This window comes from Marmota flaviventris, chromosome 12 (assembly GCF_047511675.1).
Source record: "Marmota flaviventris isolate mMarFla1 chromosome 12, mMarFla1.hap1, whole genome shotgun sequence".
Taxonomy (NCBI): Eukaryota; Metazoa; Chordata; class Mammalia; order Rodentia; family Sciuridae; genus Marmota; species Marmota flaviventris.
In genome coordinates this window covers 98,610,787-98,632,890 of record NC_092509.1, presented here as the reverse complement: position 1 = coordinate 98,632,890, position 22,104 = coordinate 98,610,787, and the positions used below count along the sequence as shown (strand labels likewise).

The 22,104-nt window shown below is 42.8% G+C and overlaps 1 long non-coding RNA gene across 3 annotated transcripts; it reads left to right on the top strand.

Moving 5' to 3' along the window:
- Positions 1-1,948: 1,948 nt before the first annotated feature.
- On the top strand, positions 1,949-21,147 carry LOC114092299 (uncharacterized). Of its 3 annotated transcripts, XR_003582678.2 has the most exons (4): positions 1,961-2,022; positions 11,470-11,657; positions 16,384-16,484; positions 21,072-21,147. It is a non-coding gene; the product is annotated as an uncharacterized lncRNA (long non-coding RNA). The 3 variants fall into 3 exon arrangements; XR_011709270.1 differs by lacking the exon at positions 11,470-11,657 and having other exon boundaries at positions 1,949-2,022; XR_011709269.1 differs by lacking the exons at positions 1,961-2,022; positions 11,470-11,657 and adding an exon at positions 7,209-7,308.
- Positions 21,148-22,104: the final 957 nt, after the last annotated feature.

The window sequence follows — 22,104 nt, the reverse complement described above, 5'->3', positions numbered from 1 at the left end:
TTCTATGAAAGACACTCTTAACTTCATCCTGAGTAAAGGATGGAGTTACTTTACTATATATATGTGGTTCCTTACAGAGTTCCTTACAAATTAGCCACAAGTTGAACAACCAAAGCATCCACCAGAAGCAGTTTAAATGACGGTATTAGAACTGGTTTGATTGACTCCTTGCCTCACGGTCTGCGTCAGGCCAGCTGCAGCTCTTGGGCAGGAGAGGGACTCCTTTTGGTGGCACACAGGTTGCCTTCTTCAAACAAACTCTCCAGGCATGCCTGCCCAGGCCCCCAAAGCCCACACAGGCTGCACTTGGGAACTTGCAGGTAGCTCTGATGTCTGGTAGGATCCTCTTAACCCATCTTTGGATCAGTCTTGGGATCAGAGGTCTATAGCTTGCTGGTGCCCTTGAAACTTGCAGCTTTTGGGTTCTGGGCTCCATCAGTGAGATGTCCTCATCCTGGTGGCAGAGGACACAGCAGACTCTCCACCCCATCCCCTGCCCCAGGCCTGGCAGGATGAAAGTCAAGCTGGACATTGGGTGCCTTAGTGACAATGTACCAGTCTCCATTAAGTGAGTCATGTACTCTTACTTTCCACTGCCTCTGCCATCTCCACTGATGGCAGTTAGCAAAGTCAAGGACAAAGCCCTGCTGAGCAATCCCTGGACAAACCACGATGGCATACCTATTCACATATATAGGGTCCCGGCACATTCTAGAAATAGGGAATAGTTTAGAGCAGGGACAAGATCTAAGGCTGGGACCAATCCCACTGAGGGTCTCTAATTCACCTTTGATATCTGGATGTCACAGCGGCTTCAAAAATGCCACTGTTCTTGAGTCCTAAGTTCCAGGAACCATTGAGATGAGGTGGTAGCTCTAACCAGCAGCAGCAGCAGCAGCAGCAGCGACAAGGAAGGAGGCAACTCATATACGTCTGGGGCTTTTCTTTTCTTTTTTGCATTCTTTCTTTGCCTGACAAAAATAACCCCTTCATTCTTTGGGGTTCCAGCTTTTGTTTGCACATGGATCACTGTGGATGCTTTTCTTCAACGTGGATTCCTGGGTTCTCCAGCATTTAGGTTCAGCAGGTGCAGGGAGGCCCTGGGGACCACAAGCTCCACCACCATGTGATCCTGGCTGGGCAGTAACCTTTGTCCTCTTGTTTTTTTCACCTTATACAATCCACTTCCCACTTGCTTTAATTTTCACCTATGTGCTACTGATTTCCAAATCTGTGTACCTATGACCCTAACTTCGCTCTTGGACGCTAGGTTTAAATTCTCACCACCTGCAGACACCTCTCCTTGATACCCTGAAGATACATTCAAACTGTAGTTCTGAAAATTACTTCCTCCCAAGACATTTGACATTAAAGGCCACTCTCTGAGGTTCTCTTCTTACATAAGGAAAAGCCAGAGTTGGCCAGTGTGGAATCCACTCCAGGTAAAGAAAAACTTAATTGTTTAACTTTCATGGAAAGTTAAAAGAAAAAGCTGCCATTGGCTGAATAAACCATAAGAGATCAGAAAATTTGCTTCCTTGACGTATAAATTGGGGACTAGCATCATCTCTCTTGCTAAACCTGTGAATAGACATTTAAATATTGCATCATCATTTAATAAGTTTTTACCTTTCTTCCCATAAAACAACTGATAGTTCTGCCAAGGCAGAATTTGATACGTTTGGGTACTTAGTATCTGTTGCTTTTTGTTTTGTTTTTACAGCGCTGAGGATGGAACCCAAGATGTAGTAGACACTAGGCAAATGTTCTACCATTGAACTATATTCCCCTCTACGATTTATTCTTAGTGCATTTGTCTCTTTGGCTTCTGTTAGTCTTTTTTTCCTCCCCGTTTTTCTGTCTATTGAACATGCCACACACTTCCCCAAATCTTCTGCTTCCTGTGGTCAATCATGTTCCGAGGTAGGTTCTTCCTCTCAGTCCAGGACAATCCTCCTGCTGCCTTGTTCTACAGCATCTCCCCGTGGGATTTCATTTTCACCTTCACTCTTCTTGATCAAGGTGAGCTCTGACCTTCTACCAACAGAGAGGCTCTCCACACTGCCTGGGGTTGGCCTTGCTTGGAACCAAGGGCTGCCCTAGGAAGCATAATTTTCTGTGCTAAAAATAGGACAGTGTGAAGCCTGTCAGCCTGGACGGTCTCCCCAAAGGTGATTAAAGGTGATTACTGACCTGAAAGGGGGCGGGAGAGGGGACTGGGAAACAAGGAGGAGGGGGGAAGGGAGGCCTGGGCAGTTTGGGCTTTTAACCCAACTCTAGTTTTATGGCCTTTCTTTCCAGGAATAGCTGGGGCTCCTGCTCAGAACCCACTGTTGATTTTGAACCTATCACCACTTCAGGCTGACCACTCTTTCAGCCTCTGCATGATTGCCCATTTTCTCCTCCCAGTTCCATCTCATGACACTTATCTTCCCTAGCTCCTCCCTCTTGTTCCCCTAATTTGATAGTGTTTTTGCTTTGAAATCCCCCTCTTCACTAGCACATAGCAGTGACAGGTAACATGGGACAAGTAAAAGAGAAGCCATGCTCAAGAATGAGGGGCTTAGGACCCTGGAGCTGGAACAGAATTGAAATGCAAAAAAATGGTATTTTGATGTCAGAAATGGAAAAAAATTAAATAAGGTAAAAATCAAGTCTTGTGAAATGCTCCTCTGATCCCCAACAAGGACCCTTTTGTTATTTTTGCACTCCTGGGACGGAGCCCCAGCCTGTGCATCCCCTCACACAGTCTTCACAAACTCTTACCACTGTCCCTGCTTTGCCTGTGGGAACCTGAGGTATAGAGCGTCAGGGACACACCCCAGCCTGGCTCCAGAGCCCTCATCTTTCCTGCTGTGCAATGTAGCAGCTCTGCTGGTTGTCCCCAGGTGACCTTGTGCTCCCTGGTAGTGACTAACTCCCCACCTGGCTTCTCCAGCTCTTGCCTCTTCTGCTGACCGACTCTGTGCCCTGGCCCTGGCCCTCAGCGTGTGTGCCTGAGTGCAAATTCAGAACAGTGTTGGGCTGGGTCCATTGGCAGGTGCCAGGGGCAGCACTGGTGTCTGTGATAGTTCATTTTCTGAATCCACTTGACTGGAGCCAGAGAAGCCCAGATTGCTGGTGCAACAGGATTTCTGGGTGTGTCTGTGAGAGTGTTTCCAGAAAAGGCTCGCATTTGAATTGTCAGACCAAGTAAAGAAGATCCGCCCTCATCAGGGCAGGTGGCCACGATCTGGTCCTTTGAGGGAATGAGTAGGATGAAGAGTCTGAGGAAGGGTGCGTTTGCTCTCTCTACCTAGCCTGGGGCATCCATCTTCTCTTGCCTGACATTGGCACTCCTGGTTCTCCAGCCCTTCGGACTTGGACTAGGACTTACACTATTGGCTCCCTGGTTCTCAGGATTGGACTAGAATCACACCATTGACTTTCCAGGCAGACCTTGGCTTACAGAGAACAGATGAGGGGGCTCCTAGGTTCTTTGGTCACATGAGCCAATCCCTCATAACTACTCTCTCACTCTCTTCTTTATTTCCATCCATCCATCCATCTGTCCATCCACCCTCTGAACTACTGGTTCTGTTTCTCTGAAGAGATGCAACCAATGTTCCCGGGAACAGCACCATTCCTGGGGTATACGGAAGCTGGCATCCGGGAGCTAATAGAGAGACATCTCCACAGCACGACAGAGCAGGAGAGAAAAGAGCCAGAGGATAGCAGAGGAGCAAAGCAGACCTCTCCCACAGCCTCTGTTTCAGAAGGCAGGAGGAGATCCCCTGGGGGGTCCTCAAAGGAGTGGTGAGAAACTTGAAGGGGCTGAAAGTACTGTGGTGGGGTGCGGGGAACAGGGAGCCAAAGACATGCTGCTTTCTACTTTTTTTTCAGTTTTATTTCTTTTCTTTGACAGATGAAAATTATATATATATATAGATAGATAGATAGATATAGATATATATCTACTATTTTTTTCCTTTTTCCTTCTAGTCTGATGTGGATTGGGTAAATGTGGATTATATATTTGTAGCTCTCACAAAATGCAGTCCTAGGTAGCCCCCTCCCCTCAATATAGATGCTGATGGTATATTCATTTGGCTTAATCTTATTTCCCCTCCCTATCACACCACTGGAGCCCCAGATGGGCATGTCCTTCCTGCTCCACCAACCACTCCCCTGTGACCTGCAGATTCACCAAAGCCCTCTGTGCACCCAGCACTATTTTAGGCACTGAAGACATAACAACAAATAAAAGAGACACAGTCCCTCTGTTGCCACTTTGGGGTCAAAACATGCAGCACAAGTGAGAAGAGGCCTCAGAGAGCCCCCAAGCCAGTTGCGTGGACAGGAGCTCTCTCCAATCCAGGCCTGCGCAGCCTGCAGCCTCTGGTCTCCTTTCCTGTCATAGCGCATTTCCTCCATCCTTAGCTCTAATTCCCAGCAATCTTTGCCTAAATGCTGTCCAAACGATTCTCCTGCTATGGCTATGTACTGACCTTGGCTTCGACCTCTGGAACTAGAGAATTTTCTCTTCTACTGACAGCCCTTCAAATACTGGTCCACATACAGCTTGCTTACCATCCAACTCTGCCCCCTCCTCTTTTCCCACTAAGCGCACACAGATCTTCTCCTATGTTTCCCCCGTGCTTGCTTACCTCTCTCAGAGTTCGGCACTTGGGGACTTAGACTTTATTCCTTCTTCATGCCGTTTCTTTCCTTCCTTCCAATGCCAACCTAGCCCAGCTCCAGGCCTTAGCTTCAGTGCTCTGTGCTTGTTTATTGAGCAGCTTTTTGCCATCCTGCACAGATTGGGATTGGGTAAGTGGTAATTGCAAGAATTCCGGGGTTTGTTTTGTTTTGGCCGAATCTATTATCTCTACAAATTTAGATTATTGCCATCATAAGTATTTAAGAAGCTAGGTCAGGGAATCCATATATGGTAATTCTTTTGGTTAATAAAATAAAATTTAATAAAATATATCTACCAGAGAACCCTTCTATGGAGAAAGAATAAGCTGAGATGGGTTAAGTAAATGAATGGATAGATGTTTTCTTGTTCATAAATCTTAGAGTCAAATTGTCCATTTTTAGTTCATTCTAACTCGTATCATATAGATAAGTAAACTGGATTTTGTTCTTTACTTTTCTATTGATGCATAATGATTATACACCATAGTGGGATTGTTGGGACATATTCAAACATGCACATAACATAATTTGGTCAGTTTCGCTCCCCAGTACCTCCCAGTGCCCTCCCCTACTGCTTCTCCTGACCCCTTCTACGCTACTGCCCTCCCATCTATTTCCATGAGGTCCCTTTTCCCCATTTTCTCTCTAGCTTACACAGGAAAGAAAACATGAGACCCTTAACTTTCTTTTTTCTTTTAATATTTCTTTTTGAGTTTTGTGTGGACACAGTATCTTTATTTTATATTTATGTGGTGCTGAGGATTGAACCCAGTGCTTCATGCATGCTAGGCGAGCACTCTACCACTGAGCCCCAACCCCAGCCCCAACCCTTAGCTTTCTGAGTCGGGCTCATTTCATTTAGCATGATGCTCTCCAGTTCCATCCATTTTCCTGCAAATAACTTACTTTAATTCTTTATCACTGAATAAAACTCCATTGTGAATCCTTACCACACTTTCTTTTTCCATTTGTGGCAATACGTAGGCTAGTTCCATAATTAAACTCTTGCAAATTGCATTGCTATAAACCTGGGTGTACATGTTTTACTATAGTATGCCGAGTTTTGTGCTTTTGGATAAAACTGAGTAGTGGTACAATGGTATAACTGTTTGGTGGTTTCATTCCTAGTCTTTTGAGGAGCTTCATACTGTTTTCCATGTGGTTGGACTAATTCACATTCCCACCAACAGTGTTAAGAGTTCCTTTTTTCTCTGCATCATAACCAAAATTTGTTATTTGTATTTTGTTTGTTTGTTTGTTTTATTCTGGGGATTTTTTTGGTACTTGAGATAGAACACAGGGGTACTTTACCACATCCCCATTCCTTTTAATTTTTTATTTTGAGATACGTTCTCGCTCAGTTGCTGAGTGAGGCTGGCCTTGAACTTGTGTTCCTCCTGCCTCAGCCTCTAGAGTGCCTGGGATTACAGGTGTGTGCCATCTCATCCAGCTTGTTATTGTATTCTTGATGGCTGCCGTTCTGACTGCTGTGAGATGAAATCTCAGTGTAGTTTTGATTTGCATTTCCCTGATTGCTAAAGATGTGAACATTTTTTCACATGCTTGTTTGACATTTGTGCTTCAGTTGAGGAACATCTTTTTCATTCATTTGCCTATTTGTTGATTTGTGTATGTGTGTGTTAAGTTTTTTTAAATTCTTTGTATATTCTAAATATTAATCTTCCATCAGAGGAGCAGCTGACAAATATTTTGCTCCTGTTCTGTACGTTCTCTCTTCACTCTTAATTGTTTCCTTTGGTATACAGAAGCTTTTTAACTTGATGCCATAATGGATAGTTTTTCAAATCAAAGTAGCTAAGTTTCAGTCATAGCTATTGCTAGTTTATTAATATTATAATAAATGTACAACCCCATCACACTGTGCAACATAATTAGCAAGTATTTATACTGTTGAATCCATGACCCAGTTTCTTGAAGACATCTGTTTTCTAAAAGGATTTTTTCTTTCAAACAGAGATTAAAAGGCCCTACTCAAGTAGGGTTGCCAGATAAAATACAAGACCCTCCCTTTAAACTTCAGTACACAGCAAATGATTTTTAATATGCCTCAGGCATTCCATGAGATATTATTCATTGTGAATCTGAAATCAAATTTAATTGGGCATCTTGCATTTGTCCTTCTTTCTCTTTGTCTTTCTTGACCCCCTCGCCCCCACCATGGCTTAAGCCTTTGTTGTTTTCCCAATCCCCACTCTTCACTACTAACCTCCCTCTTGCCCATGTTCTGCATCATTTATTTATTTTTCTTTCTTTCCTGGATGGGCTCCCTCATGTGACTGTCCAGTTCTTCCTATGCCTAATGAATGAACTCACTTATATTCCAAATTATTTTCAGGTTTTTGTCTCCTCTGACAATATGCAGATGTGGCCTTTGTTGCTCTCTGTTGTGGGATTTTAAAAATGTGTATAGGAGAAACTGCCAGGGAGGGGAATCTGCTTGAGCAACCTCTGAACTGGTGACTAATGTTCAACAGTTACAAACAGGTGAAACCAGTCTCTCTGTGTAAATGTGCAAGCTGCGGCGTCAATCTGGGTGGAGATCCGGGCCACAATTCCTCGCCACCAGAAAGGGTGCACACGGTGTTGTCTGCAGCCATCTGAAGGCCTGTATGTGCAACATTTTTTTTTCCACCTGATAAAGACTCATTTGTTTTTTTCTATTTTAATACCAGTATGACTCCATTTCCCTTTCACCCCATAAACTCTTGAGAACATCCACAAAGGTCAGAGAATGATCCACAGACTGTCACCTCTGAGGGTTCTGAGTTATCCCGTATAGCAAAAGGAGCCTGAGGAGCCCAGAGCTGACAGACGCATTTTCTAGTTGAGACTGGGCCACATCAGTGTCTGCAGCGTAAGGCTTTAGATTGTAAGATAATTATTATCAACATTAGACAATACAAGCTGGTTCAATGTGAAATTATATGCTTTACATCTCTGGAAATAATACACTATGTAATAAGTTGTTACCTATGTTTAACAGAATATTACTAAGAATAGTCTATGAAAGCCAGGTGCGGTGGCACATACCTGTAATCCCAGCTTCTCAGGAGGCTGAGGCAGGAAGATAGTAAGATTGAGGCCATCCTGGGCAATCTAGTGAGACTCTGAATCAAAATAAAATTTTAAAGAGGGCTAGGGCCTGGCTCAGTGGTGCACGTCTGGGATCCCAGCAACTCAGGAGGCTGACACAGGAATATCGCCAAGGTCAAGGCCAGCCTCATAGTTTAGTGAGACCCTCTTTAAAAGGTCAGGGGATGTAGCTTAGTGGTAAAGCATCCCTGGGTTAAATCTCCAGTACAAAAAAAAAAAAAAAGGAGAGTGGGTATCTGGAAATCTGGGAATGTAACTAAGTGTAGAGTCTTGCCTAGCATGTGTGAGGGCCTGGGTTCAATCCCCAGGACTGAGGGGGAAAAAAATCTCTGAGATTTTTTTTTTTTAAATTTAGTAAATGTACTAAACTGAAAACAAATGGTTTAGTAGAGAACACAGAGATATGTCTGAGTTTCAAAGAACAAGCTCGAGATCCAGTAAACCTTTAGTTCTCAAAATTTCACATACATAAACATCTCAGAAGTATTTCTAAACACCTCGTGGCCCATTCTGGAGCCTGTTTCAGCCGGCTGTGTGTCACTGTGCAGGAGTGCTTGGGTTCAGGATCCAGATCACATGCCACACTGTCCTCCCTATGGAACTCTCTCAGATCTCAGTCTCCTCGTCTGTAAAATGGGGACAATACTGTGGGCTGCAGGGGGCTTGTGAGGATCACACGTTGCCCTGCGTAAGGCACCAAGCAGGATCCACATTGTTAGCAGTTGCTTTTAAAGCATCGCTGCGGGTGGCTGGGTGCTGGCAGTCATTGCAGTGTGCCCTCCGGCTGGCTGGCAAGGCCGTGCCGTCAGGTCATTTCTCTGTGAGTCTGGGACTGCCAGGAAAGTCAGTCGGAGAATTCTTAACTAACTCACAGATCTAGTCCTTGAGAAAGCGGGTGGCCACATTTCCCCAGGAGCCTGGCAGTGTCCACTCTGCTCTATGAGAAAGTTGGGAACGCTAGGAAGTGTGAGGTCAGCAAGGCGTGTGCCAGGACTGTACACGCCAGCTGAGCACCCTGGACCTCCACCCTGCTCCCTGAGAAACCCAGGTGGTCACAAGAAGTTGGCCCTCTTGGTTGGGGTAACGAGTCCGGCACATATGCAGCACCCACACAGCACCACGGGGGTGTCTGGGTCCGTGACTTACAGACCTCAATGGCCACAGGTCCCCAATCTTCCTTCTTGCTCCTCCTTCCGGACCTCTAAATGCTGGTGGCCCTGGGGTAATGACTTCTCAGTCTACATTGTCCTTCTAGGTGATCTCGCCCAGGCCCTGGACTGTCAGTAAATCCAAGTTTGTGTTCACGGCCTGAGCTCTGGCTGGGCTACAGACTCCTACCTGGGGGTGTCCAGAGGGTTCTTATCCTTAACATATCCAAAAAGGAACTCTTGTTTCTAGATCCTAAAGCCCCACCCAAATTTGCTTCCTACCAGGAAACAGTACCATCCCCTACCCAGGTCCTTGAACTTGACCTTAGGAGTTGCTCTAGATCCGGCTCTCTCCCCCATGAGCCTTATCACCATCCTTTGAAACCCCTCATCTTTCTGGAACATTCCCACCTCAGGCACATCACTTCCTGTTCCCTTTACCTGGAGCATTCTTCTCTTCTGTTGGTTCATGGCTCATTTCTGCTCAATGTCAATGTCTCCTCCTCAAAGAACCCCCACCTCCCCAGTGAGAAACAGCCTCCACTCTGTGGCCATGCTCCAGCCCTTACCCTGCCTTTTTACTCTTTTATTCTTTTTTTATTTTTTCCACCATTCATTTCTCCACCTGAAGTTACACTACTTGTTTCTATACTGTCTGCCTTCTGCACTATAATAGCATCTCTGAGAGGGTAAAGACTTAGTCTCACTGTGGTATCCTGAGTTCTAAAATAGTGACTAACTTATAGTAGTGGGTTCTTAGTAAATACTTGTTGCAAGAATGAATGAGTGAACCAATGGTCAAGTGTTAATAATAGAAAGATTTGGGAAACCAGAAGAAAAATATTAGTATACTAAAAAAATGTATTCTATTTGGGCCTTGAAGGATTTGTAGAAGTGAAAAGAATTAAAAAGGCTCAGCAGGTGGGAAAACAGCACAAAGATGACCAGAAGATTTGTATGGCCATGAAAAGAAACTGATCTAATAGACGCAGAGAGCAAATGGCAGATGCAAAAAGAAACTGAGATTGAATAAGCAGGAAAGGGGCAGGTCAGAGCAAATGTGGATGTGTCCCGTTGAGGAGGTCCTTGATGGGGCATGACTTTTTGCAGCAGGTGGTGAGGTGCTGGTGGTTATTACCATGCAGTGATGGGCGCTGGGTGTAATGGAGTCCTCTGCACCAGAGCAGTACCCAGGGAAAGCCTCCGGCATAGATAGAGGGCTGTACGTCAGTCTCCCCTGTAACCTGAGTAGAAGGGCCAGGAAGAATCCCCTTTGCCCTTAGAGATTCTTGTGCCCTTGCCGTCACAATAGAATCTGAGAATGGGGCCAACCACGGGGACCTCACATGACTCTTTGGTCAGGGAGTTTGTTGCTCTAGAATCCAGTCAGCATTGGTTTTCTCTGGTGGCATGGAAATGGGGCTTCCTGAAAACACATGGGAGAAATTGTTGGGAAAATATCAGGTTTTTAATCACCAAAAAATGATTACAGGAGAACTTCAAATGACTCAACCCCCCACCCCCTGCCTGGTTTTGTTATAGCTGCCTTAAAAACATCATTGCTTAGGAAGTGGAATGTTGGTTATGATCCAAAGTAAAACTTTGTAGCCTTGTTCTAAAGATGCACATGTGACCTTTTGAGAAACCCTACTTATTCCAGATGTTGCAGACTTGTGTCAGTGGTACAGAATTGACTTGCTGTGAGAAAAACCTAGAAATGACCCAGATGAGTACAGCAAAACCCAGAGGACCCACTCATTTTTTTCTATTAAGATCAAGTGACTAATTGGATGGTAAACCTGATTCCACCTCCCCACAAAGATGAGAAAGACGGCTCCTTATGTGGCACCAAGCCACATTTTAAGGAAGGCTTCGGCATTACTGTGTTCTCAAACCTGTAAATGGGCCATTTATTGTATCTGAAAAAAAAATCCATCCACTGTACCTCCTACTGTGTCATATAGCACAGCAGCACCCTGGGTGGTGGGAACACTGAGCTGGGGCCACCCCTCTTTCAGGCTTCAGTGCCTGCCCGCCCCTCAACCACCACTATTTTTTGATGCACTAGAAGGGAGAATTATATCTAGTGGGTGTCACTCACTGGGTACACAACTCTCCCATATTTTCACTCAATGCATCCTCACATTTGAAGAAGATAACGTTACACCCATGTTACACAGAAAAAGTAAACCCCAGAGGACATTTGCCCTAGCTCTTAGAACTCCCATTTCTGGGTTCCAAATTCTTTGCAGTAAGAACAGCTCTGCTTAGTGCACGAGGCCCTGGGTTTGATCTCCAACACTGGGAAGAAGAAGAAAAAAAGAACCCCTCTGTCTGGTTATACAGAGGTGGAACCCTTTGTGATAAAATTGCTATGTAGTTTATATATGGCTCGACCTCACTGCTTCAAGCAAGAACGGAGAAAACCAAAGTCCAGGGCAACAGAAGGCTAGGAAAGGACCAAAGAAACATGATCTCTTCCTCCTCCAGATGGGGCCTTCTTTATCACTCTGTTCTCAATACCTAGAGTGAAGAGAGTCGAGATAGTCTCATTTTGGATCCTGCGTCATAGAATGTGGCCTCGAAGGTCCCTCAGGGTCACTCTGGGCCAACCCCATGCTTCTGGGCCTGTTTACACCCAAAGTAAGCAAAGAAGGATCTGACCTTCCTCCCAAGGCCTGCAAAGCAATACAGATGGACAGCAAGAACAACAAGGTGGGTTTAGAATGAAGCAAACATGATCTACATTGTTTTCTTCTTCCCTTTTCTAGATTTTTTTTTTTTTAAACAGGGATCTGCTGGTAGGAGAGTTCCTGGATGTTTGTAACAAGCAGATGGCAATGTTCTCTTCTCACATTATAATAGGAACCAGACAGAGAGGGGAAAAGGAGTGATAGGATCAGGATTAGACAAAGCACATCTGGCCAATCAGTCGTCCTCCAGTTCTAACGACTTTTGAAAACAACAAGATTGCAAGAATTATATAACATCATCATCATAATATTGCTTCTATCAAGGTGTAGGTTGCTAAGAGAGTTCAGCTTCTTTTACTTTTTCAATATATACTTATTCAGTGCCCAGCACAGCAAGCATTGGGCTAATTGCTTGTTCTACAGAGATGAACCAAGCAGTTCTTGCTGGCGACCAGCTCCTAATTAAAACAACTCAAATAATAATGACTACATAGTTGGCTGGAGCAGCAGCTTGCCCAGGATGCCAGGAAAGCCTTGGCTCACGGTCAGAAAGGGGCCCAAGACCAGGTGACCCTAGAATTGTGTTGGGGACAGAGGCACAGCAATTAGACACAGGTGGAGAAGCCAAGCAAGTGTATTCGAGACAGGAGTAAAAGTTATTGACATAGAGAGTGATATTGGCCAAATTATATTGTGTGCATGTGGGCATATGTAACAATTGATCCCATCATTATGTATGACTATAATGCACCAATAAAAAATGAGGGGGGAAAATTATTGACAGAGAGAACACTTGAGCTGTTTGGAACCATAGCTAGTTGGTACCAGTATAATCTGGGAGTTTGAGAATTGATGCTGAAGAGGGCAGATCAAATATGATTCCAGCTCTCATGATTAGACCTTTTTCTTGAACCATCACAGGGGTTTCAACCAGGAACAAGAATATGTGAGCATTTTTGGAAGATCACTTGAGAAGCAAATTGATGCCCAGACTTTTAGGGAAAGAGTCAGAAAACAAGCCTGGAGAAAAGTAGACTAGTAGGGAAGGCATGGCAAGAAACTAGGTGAAAAATTATGCTGGACCTCACCAAGGAGTGCTGCTGAGGACGGAGAGGATGCAGATCCACCAACTGAATGGGAAGAATAAGTGGAAAAGGGTAACTCCCAGGCTTCTGGCTTGAATTACCAGATGAATTTTGATGCCACCAACCAACATACAGTGTAGGCAAAGGGGACATTTTGGGGAAGAAGAGGATGTGGGCAGTTGGCACATATTCAGATAGAGATGCCCGGCTGGCCGCTGGGTAGCCATGGCTGGAACTTAGGAACAAGTTACAAGCAGGAGGTGTGAATCAGCACATGGATGATCACTGAAGATGTAGGTTCTACAGATCAATGACGTTCAAGACACTTTTTCTATAACCCACAGAATTACACTTTATATCAAAATCTTGTGTACACACACACACACACTCACTTTAAAAAGTCACTCAGTGATATCATTATTAAATGTTATAGACTCTAATAGATCTCTACTTTATTACATTTTATAAATCTGGCAAGATACCTTGATTCGATTTCACTAATGGGCTGCAGCCTATAGTTTAAACTGTGTTGTTCTAGACTAAAGGCTTCTTGTGGCAGGACCTCACTTGTGCAATTTAGATTCCCCATAGCATCCATTAAGCTGCCTTGTGCATAATGAATTTCTGTGGAAGGAAAGAAGGAGGGAAGGAAGAAGGATGGGAAAGAAGGAAGGAAAGAGGAAAGGAAATTGTTTTCTGGTGCTCAACCTTAATTTTCTCCAAGACTGCAATTAAATCTTGTCTCCTTCAATTCTCTTAAACTTTTTTTTTACATAGTTTCTATTTTCACGTACTTCCAGATGAATCAAGCATGAATCATAAGCCCTGGGATGAGATTTTGGTGGTTTGTCTTTTCTCACCATCATAGTCTCAATAGTACCTCCCTAAAATCACCTGTGCTCCAGTCAAAGGCTTTTAAGCTGGTCTGGACTAGACTGGTCATGTTATGCCCTTGAATTACATGGTGACGGTCCCTCCTGTGCCAGTCATCAGGCTCTGTGCCACACAGCCCAACTGGCCCAACCAGAGGAAAATGGCAGAGGACGGCCTGGAGAAATTGGTTGGTAGGAGCAGGCGCAGTTGAAAGAGAAGCAGAGAGAAGTTGAGAAACCCTAAGGCCAAGACTCAAGGAGCACAGCAGCCGGCTTCTGTTTGGTGACAAGCTGGCACCCACGAGGCTGTGACAAGTCTGAATTGCTTTCCATTCCCCTTGGACCTTCCAGGTGCCACAAGGGATAGCTTTTCATAGATTTCTCTTTTTCCCTGAGGGCTGGTCTTTGTAAACAAGTATTTCTCTACTTCCTGGGTATTTGTTTAATTTAACTTGTAGAACTTGCAAGGATAACACAAACACCTCATATGCCCTTTACTCAAATTTACCAGTTTTTTACATTTTTTTCTATAGTTTCTTTCTTTCTTTTTTTTTTCCTGAAACTTTTGAGAACAGGATCTAGGTAACATACCCCTTGTCCTCTTAATAATTTAATGTGCTTTTCCTTAGACATTTTCTTCTCTAGCCCCAGTACAGGTATCAAATTCAGGAAATTTTACCTTGACAAATGAATTTACATAAAAGTCCACATTTCCACACCACTAGTCACAGTGGCTTTATTCACAATAGCCAAAAGATGGAAACAACCCAAATGTCTATCAAGAGAAAAGTAGATACACAAAATAGGGTATGTACATACAATGGAATGTTAGTCTCCAAAAGGAATGAGATTCTGACACGTTCTATGATATGAATGGACCTGCTAAGCAGAATGAGCCACACACAGAAGAACAACCAGAATGCTGCATGGTGCCACTTAGATGAGGTACTCAGAATGGGCAGATTCCTGGAAATGGAGAGGAGAAGGCTGATAACCAGGGGCCTGGAGGAGGGGTGTGGAGAGTACTGTTTTCCAGATACAGAGTTTCTGTTTTGAAAAATAAACTCATTCTGGAGAGGATAGTAATAGTGGTTTCCCAACATTGTGAACATACTTATTGCCACTAAATTACACCTCTAAAGTATAACTACTTTAGAGGTGTAAATTGGGAAATTATATGATAATTTATATATATATATTTTTTCATGTATCTATACAATTTTTTTGAGGCACTGGGGGTTAAATCCAGGGCCTTGCACATGCTAGGCATGCTCTCCACCACAAAGCCACTTACCCAGTCCTTTTTATTTTGAGATAGGCTCTTGCCAGTTAACCAAGCTATCCTCAAACTTGGCATTCTCCTGCCTCAGCCTCCTGAGTAGCTGGGATTACGGGCATGTGCCACTGTGCCCAGCACCTCCACACCTGGCCGTTGTGTATATTTTAACACATTTTCTAAAAGCCATGGTCCAATTCTGTGTATTGTCCCAATAATGTCTTTTATACCTTTTCAATCCAGGAGTGTGCCTTTTATATACTGCTTTTATTATTTCTCCCTTGTGTGCCTGGACTTAATTGGTTTGAATGCTCAGAGTCCTCCATCTTGGGAAACCCTTCAGTTCCAAGCACACAGGGACAGTTGGTCAACCTACCTTTTAGTCTCCTTGAATCCAGAACAGCCTTTCTTTGTCTTTCATAACATTGCTGTTCTTCTAAGAAATCAAGTCAGTTATTGCATTAGTGTCCTTCCATTTGACTCTGCCTGCTGTTTTCCCAGATCATGTGTTTCAGGTTGGAATACTACATTAGTGAAGTTGTGTTCTTTTCAGTGTCTCACAGTTGGGGAGGCACAGATGTCCATCTGTCTTGGATGGAACTCAGGGCTTTGCTGATGCCAGACAAGCTCTCACGGAGCTACACTCCCAGCCCCTTTCCTTTTTATTTTGAGATAAGGTCTTGCTAAATTGCCCAGCTGGCCTCAAACTTGCAATCATCCTACCTCGGCCTCCCAAGTGCCTGGGGTTACAGGCGTGAGCCACAGTGTCCAACTGGCGATGTTAATTTTGATCGTGGTCAAGGTGTGGTCCAGTTTTGCCATCAGTACTTACTACTTCCTGCCCGTTATGTACTACAGTAAGCTTTTCTTATAGCATCTCTGTTCCTTTGCAGCCTTCACGAAAGAGCCCAAGCAGAAGCTCAACGTTTCATAGGGAACACTTGGTAGCATTCTTGTACTTGACAAAAGAAAGCATTTCAGAATCCTTTTCTTTTGTCACTGCAGAGTGTAATAAATCACTTCATTCCTCACCCCTTCCCTCCCCGGCCACTTCAAGTTGATTAGGAGAAAGAACTTTCAAAATACAACTATTCCTATGTAGTCCTTTCTTTAAAAAATTTATCACATTATTGATGAAGAAAGTGTGTCTTTCTGTTTGAATTCTACGTCTCGGCCCTTATTCTCAAAATGAAGATTGTTTGAAAAAGCCCACCATGTGTGGCCCAGAGCTTCACACTTTCTTATTGACATCCCCAACTGCTTTCAGAGCTTGTTGGGTGTTTAGTAACCAGGGAACTCTCCAAACTCACTAGAAATTATTGGAGGTGGAGCTTGGTGGGAAAGAACTAGAAGATGAGCCAAGGCTTTGGCTATTTGAAGGCCACAGAAGTCTTCAGAAGTGGTACACTGTACACTGCACCCGGTACTAACCCTAGGATATCACCTGATAATATGCCTCATTATTTATTTCTTGTGTCTACTGTTCATTTTCTACCTCTCTCTGCTGGAATCAAGAAGCCTCATGAAGCCAACAAGCTTTCTTCAGTTCACAGACAATTGGGCCTCCTCCATGTTTCACTCAATCAAGATCTGCTGAGTGAATGAATGTAATTAAGGTAATGAATGCCACTGGCTTGTTTACATACATGATTTTAAAAAGGAAATTTCACATTGTGTGTGTGAGTGTGTGTGTGTGGTGTTTTTTTGTTTTGTTGTTGTTTTTTTTTGGTTTTTGTTTTGTTTTGTTTTGTTTTCTACCGGGGATGAAACTCAGGGCACTCAGCCACTGAGCCACATCCCCAAACCTTTTTGTATTTTATTTAGAGACAGGGTCTCACTGAGTTGCTCAGCACCTTGCCATTGCTGAGGCTGGTTTTGAACTCGCCATCTTCCTGCCTCAGCCTGGGATTACAGGCGTGCGCCACCACGCCAGGTATTTTATATATATTTCAACACACACATACACACACACACACACACAATTAAAAGCAAAAACAAAAAGCAGTCACCTCTGGGGATGTGGCTCAAGTGGTAGCGCGCTCACCTAGCATGCGTGAGGTACTGGGTTCAATTCTCAACACCATGTAAATGTAAAATAAAGATATTGTGTCCACCTAAAAAAACTAAAAAATAAATATTAAAAAAAAAACCCAGCCACCTGACGTGGGCTAGTTCTGGATCGCTAGGTGAGGCAGGGGTTGAGGGAAAGTAGCCCCTTGGTTCTAGTCATCCCCACCCTGATTTTCTCCACGGGACTTTTGCTATGTTATTGCTTACAGAGATTTGAAGACTGGAGTCTAAAATTAATGATGTGATACTTTTGTTTTCCCACAGGGAAGGGCAGGGAAAACTCTAGCTGGCACTTTCTGCCATATTCCTGGTCAATCATCCTTAGTTCTTGGCGCTGTGACAGGGGCCAGCTAGGAACTGTCCACATGGATGTGTGGCGCTCACCACTTCTCTTGTCTCTGTTGGGTCTTCCTCTCTTGTGGAGAGTCCTTTTCTGCCAGAGATGTTGTCACAGAGCACAGAAGCGCAGGCAACAGTACAGGGAAGTGCCCTGAGGGGGTACCAGCAGCAAGAGGGAGCTGTGTTGGTGTCCACCCTGGGGTGTTTGTGCCTGAGTGTCACAAAACACTTGATGGTGTGCAGACTGCACAGCAGAATGTCAAGCATTGTGGATTCAAGTTGTTTCTCTTTGCCTTTTAAATCAGCTAGTTTGTTCCTTAAATATGCAAAATAGTTTGTACAATTTGTGACAATGACACAAGTTTAGACACACTATGACTTTTATGAACAGATCCTGACCTGTAAAGTCTCCACCCCCACACTGACTCTCCTCTGAGGCTTGACAGGAAAAGGGACACTTAATGGGGTCTAATTAGCACAAGGCTTCTAAAATATGTACAAGGCAAGGCATATATTGGGTACTCAATTTAAAAATAATATTCTATTGAAGAAAGAGTAACAGAAGAGATTTGGTAAAAGGCAGAATTGAAGAGTACTGTCATTTACAAAGTTTCCACCATCTGTTCAAATCTTGGTTCAGGTAAGGATGTAATAAACAGGCACTGGACACCTACTTTGTAGAATTTTAAGTGTTTTCGTATATTTTATCTCATTTAATTTATACTCATGGCGACACAGGGAGAAAATCACAGAATGGGCTGAGGGTGTAGTTCAGTGGTAGAATGCTTACCAACATATGAGAAGCTCTGGGTTTGATCTCCAGCACAGCAAAAATTAGAGGAAAAAAATCATAGTAGACTCTCTGTGTGTATATATGGGGCTGGGGATTGAGCCCAAGGTCTCGTGCATGCTAAGCAAGTACTCCAACCCAGCCCACAGTAAACTTTTTGAAGAAAATGACTTGGAACTCAGTTAAGAAATTGGCTCTCTCCCTATACTTTTTAAAAATTATTATTTATTTTATTTCTCTTTGTCTCTTTTCTCTCATTAAATCATAGGAACAGAAAGTTTTTCTTATTTTTATTTTACTACTACTACTTCTAAGACTCAGACACTTGGATTTTTCAGGATTCTAACAAATAGAAAAAATGTGCTTTCGTTGAAAGACTACAAGGTTAGTTCTATGGACTCTAAGCCAATATTTTATAGCTATATTTTATTATAACTTCATTTTAGTTAGAACTTCACTACTGTATTTAGTTTAATTGTATGCTTGGATTATGGGTTGCAATAAAACACTGGGTTTGAACTAAAAATGCCATAGCAATGAGAAGGAAAGTTTCAAAGGAAATCAGGATAGAAACTACTGATTCCATAAAAAGAAGTAAAAGCTATCCAAATTGAAAAAGAAGAAGTTAAATATCTCTGTTTGTGGTGATATGATCTTATGTATGAAAAACCCTAATGACTCAACCAAAAAGCTGTTGGAAATAGTAAATTCAGTAAAATTCAGGATATAAAATTGACACACAAAAATCAGTTCCATTTTTACACACTAAAAATAAACTATCTAAAAAGGAAATTAAGAAAACAATTCTGTGTATGATAGTATCAAAAAGAATAAAATACTTAAGGAACAAACTTAACCAAGGAGGTAAAAGATGTATACACTGGAAACCATACAACATTGATGAAGAGATTGAAAAAGACACAAATAAATGCAAACCTATCCCATGTTCATGGATTGGGGGAATTATTAGTATAAAATTGTCTGCACTACCCAAAATGAATCTACAAATTCAGTGCAATTTCTATCAAAATTCCAATGGTGCTGGGTGTGACATACACATTCAATCCCAGTGGCTTGGGAAGTTGGGGCAGGAGGGTCCCAAGTTTGAGGCCAGCCTTGGCAACTTAGCTAGACCCTGTCTCAAATTTTTAAAAATATTTTTTAAAGGGCTGGAGAATGTAGCTCAGTTGTAGAATGTCCCTCAGTTCAAACACTAGTGCCATGAATAAAATAAAGGTTTCAATAGCATATTTCACAGAAATAGAAAAAATGATGCTAATATTCATATAGAACCACAAAAGACCCTGGATAGCCAAAGCAAATTTGAGTAATAAGAAGAAAGCTGGTGGAATCATACTTCCTAATTTCAAATAATAACAGAAAACAATAGTAATCAAAACAGTATGGTACTGACATAAAAACAGAGTAACAGAAAACCCAGAAATCACTGTATATAATGTCAACTAATCTTTGACAAGGGCACCAAGAATACACCAGAAAAAGGAAATCCTCTTCAATAAATAGAGTTGGGAAAACTGGATATTCCAGGCAAGAGAGTGAAATTGGATCCTTATCTTATGTCATACACACACCAAAAAAAATTTACTCAAAATGGATTAAAGACTTTAAAATCTGAAATCATAAAACTTCTTGAAGGACATAGGGGAAAACTCCTGCACATTGGTCTTGGCAATGATTTCTTTCTTTTTTGTTTTTTATGACATTGGAAGCATAATCAATAAAAGCAAAAATAAGCAACTGGGACCACATCAAACCAAAAGGCTTCTGCACAGCAAAGGAAACATCAGCAAAATGGAAAGGCAGCCTACAGAAGGAGATGAAGTATTTGCAAGCCATAATGTGATAAGGGGTTAATATCCAGAACATTTGCAAACCTTACATCCAACAAATTGTTACCATAAGGAACTCAGAACTCAATAGCACAAAAAAACAAACAAACAACAATAAAAAACAAAACAAGTAGCCCAATTTAAACCTGAGCAAAGGGCCTGAATCAACATTTTCCCAAAGGAGACAGAGCAATGCCGATCAAAACCATGAGGTGTCACTTCCCTTTGTTAAAGGCTATAATTTAAAAAAAAAAAAAAAAAGATAAATGGTGACAAGTGTTTGTGAGGGTATGAAGAAAAAGGATTCCTTGCACCTGTTGGTAGGAATGTAAATTGGTATAGTCTTTATGGAAAATAGTATGGAGATTCCTAAAAAAAAAATTCAAAATCGAACTACCATATCATCCAGCAATTTCACTTCTGGGTTATGTGACCAAAGGAAATGAAGTCAGTATGTTAGAGACAGCTGCATTTCCATGTTCACTGTGGCACTATTCACAACAGCCAAGATATGAGCCGAGAATAGAACAGCGGCTGCCAGGGAGGGGGGAGGGAGATGTAGGTCAAAGGGAAGACACTTTCAGCTCTAAGATAAAGCAATCTGTCTATCTAATGTACAGCATGATGACTACAGTTAATAACACTGTGGTCCAGACTTGAAATTTGCTGTGAAGCGATCTTAAGTATTCTCACACCACACACGTGTGGACACAAATGATAACATGTGAGATGAGGGATGCGTTAATTAGCTCGATTAAGGCCACCCCTTCACAATGTGTATCATATCAAACCTTCACCTTGTACATCTTAAGTATAAATGATTTTTGGATTTCAATATACCTTAATAAAATTGGAAAATATTAAACCACTTTCCAAGGTAAATAATATGAAACCAGTTTGTAAGAGCTCATTTAAAAAATAAGAAAGGCAGGTATAAGAAAAAAGAAAAACCATCCATAGTCCTACCACCCTTCTTCTTTGCCATCAGGTCTTTACCCAAATATCACTTTGTCAGTGAGTTGAGCAGGACATCTGGCTTAAAACTTTTGCTCACCCTCATTTGCACACATGAACGCCAGATACTCCCTCCCTATCTATGCATCTAGTGTGAACCACTGTCACACTTATTTGTTACTGTCTATATATCTCCACAGGAACTTGAGCTCCACGCGGTCAAGAGCAGTCTGCTGTGTCCTCTCTTGTCATCCCAGAACCTGAACGTTGTCAGCCTTCAATAAATGTTTGTCAGATGAATCTGAACACAAATACCATTGGCATTTAGATATGCTTCTTCTACTTTTATACTGAGTTCTGTTATTTTTTTTTTAATATAAAGAAAAAGTAGCATCTGTCAGATGCCAGAACTGTGTTAGGGTTTTTACATATTAGATAACAACCCTGAGAGGTATTGTCCTTGATGTACAGGTGAGAAAACCAAAGGCTGGAAGATAGGAAGCCACGTGCCCCGGGTCACACGCTGAGACTGAAATGATGGAATCACAGTGTCTGACTGAAGCCCACGCTATCTCACTGCACTGTTGCTGTCTATGGACTCTGTGGTGTGTTTATTCACTTCCTCGCTTTTCCATTTAGCTTCTCCTCCTGAGCATTCTCTCACGTTAGCACATTTCATTTCCTCCTTTAATGGCAAAAGCTAACGTTGGGAGTGAGGCTACCATTAGAGAGAGCAGTCACATGTGTTGACTGAAGGCCATAAATCTCTCTCCTCTGAGTGCCATAAGCTTTCCCAATGATCACATTTAGTCTAACAGCCGGGCCTTGCCCAGGAGCCTCCGGGCCCGGATTTGTATTAATTGGGATCCTCAGACTCAGCTACTTAAGCTTGTTGTTTTTGGGGACGCAAGATTGGCTCACAGATTTGAAACTGAACAGTTAAGCCTGGAAAAAGACAGGTCCTCTGGGCCCTGGCCACTGGGGCTCTTTAGACATCTCTGCCCTTTGGAACCTCTGCCTGTTGGTGCCCTACTCTCAGACTGCCCTCCTCAGTGGGAGGAAATGACAGAGCTGGCTTAGGTGCACATCCTCACAGCTCTCTAACCAGAAGAAAATGGAGGAGGAAGAGATGGAGGAGGAGAAGATGAGGAGGAGAAAGAAGAAGAGAAAAATACTCCTTCTCCAGCTCAAGTTTGGAAATTACTGGCAAAAGACCCGGATTAGCCTGGCTGG